The 1,619-nt window shown below is 42.2% G+C and overlaps 1 long non-coding RNA gene across 1 annotated transcript; it reads left to right on the top strand.

The window, feature by feature from the left end:
* The first annotated feature begins 617 nt into the window (after positions 1-617).
* LOC104951313 (uncharacterized) lies at positions 618-1,546 on the top strand. Its single transcript, XR_799011.1, has 3 exons — positions 618-704; positions 1,217-1,373; positions 1,479-1,546. It is a non-coding gene; the product is annotated as an uncharacterized lncRNA (long non-coding RNA).
* Positions 1,547-1,619: the final 73 nt, after the last annotated feature.

Below are 1,619 nucleotides of genomic sequence, written 5' to 3'. Positions count from 1 at the left end.
ACCACACACACCTACACTGTACCACACACACCTACACTGTACCACACACACCTACAGCTCCTAAATCATAATCAGGCTACAGCCGTTGTGTATTTTATTATGTGAAGCACTAAATGGTCTTAGAAAAATATCGACTCTTTGTTTGTAGATATCTACTAAACTACAGCATACAAATACAGAAAGTAATGTAGAGCTCTTATACTGAGTGATATATATTTTACACACTGCTCTGCTTTCTGCACGGACCTCACAGCTGTTCTCACAGCTGTTCTCACTGTAAACATCGCGTTGCGATGAAAGCAGTTACTAAAATAATATCCAAGGGATGCATGCAGAGCTGTCATTGGCTGAGATAAGTCCGGCCGTGCGTCACGCCTCCACCGTTCCCGTAAATGCATCCGCGGAGGAGCCGTGGAGGACCCATCAGTGTCTCATCGGTTATAGCTCCTCCAGAGAGCCTCCTCAATGCTCGGTCCTCGAAGTGCATTTAGAGAAATTAGATGTCCTTCAAAATGGCGCGCTGAAATTCATTTCCGGGTCACTACCGGAGGACCGAGGAGTCGAGGAGGGGAAATTTGAGTATTGAGAAACCTCTTATGAGAACAACACTTACGGCGGAGAAATCGAAAAGTAAACGTGAGATGTCTGTCAGCGCCTCAATAATGCCGTGACTGACATTTTCATCTGAAGCGGGAGGTCAAACGGTAGGTAACCACTTCATTTTTACAAACACATTATTTTTACAAGTATCTTTATTTTGATGAAGTCAACGGTGGGTCTGACTACGTGGGACTGAACGTTACACAGGCTGCTGGTGAGCAGTGTGGCAGGTTGGGTTAACAACAAACAACCGTGACTAATAGCAGTGTTAGTTAAATCATCACGTATTTGCGTGTGTGAGCAAATGGATACTTACTATGAGCTAAGGGAATTTACAGTACTGTACCTGTGCTGTTTGCATTCTGTCTAATACAATATTCAATCAATCAAACAGTAACATGTAGCTATCTTTTGAGACTGGATCATTCATTCCTTAACTGTATACTTCGATTTCTGTATGATATTTGTCCGTTAGTTTGAAAGTCTGAAAGATGTCAGGTAGACTCTTGGCTCTTGTCAGATTTTCTTAACATTTTCTTAATAGATTGTAAAGTTTAATGACCACATCTGAAAAACAACCCGTTTCAGCTACATTACCACATTGTGTTATTTTTAGGTTTCCTAAACTTCTCCCATACAACGGACCTGACGAGCGTGACAAACTGAGTGAGGAGTTTCTGGACTACCAGTCCATGGACATTGCCATGCCCGAAGACCCAGCCACGTTCGACATTGAGAGCTTTTGGGGGAACATGGCATCAATGAAGAATAAGGTAAGAATTATTCTGCACCCTTTGAAATACCCATTGACGTAATCAACTTAATTCTATACAAAAATACTTGAGAGTAATTAGGCTTCCTATGTACATTTTTCAAAGGTGACCAGTATGAGCAGATTAGGGAGGCTCTCTCGTATTGCCAAGTTGGTGTTGGTACTTCCACATTCTAAACTGAGTCTGCACAGTGGAAAGGAGAGACTGTGCTCGTGAAATCTGGTCAACGGAATTTAACACCTCTGA

The sequence above is a fragment of the Notothenia coriiceps genome, unplaced genomic scaffold (assembly GCF_000735185.1).
Source record: "Notothenia coriiceps isolate Sejong01 unplaced genomic scaffold, NC01 NC01_scaffold00018921, whole genome shotgun sequence".
NCBI classification, from domain to species: domain Eukaryota; kingdom Metazoa; phylum Chordata; class Actinopteri; order Perciformes; family Nototheniidae; genus Notothenia; species Notothenia coriiceps.
The sequence above is the reverse complement of the archived record's forward strand: the minus strand, read 5'-3'. Positions and strand labels throughout refer to the sequence as shown.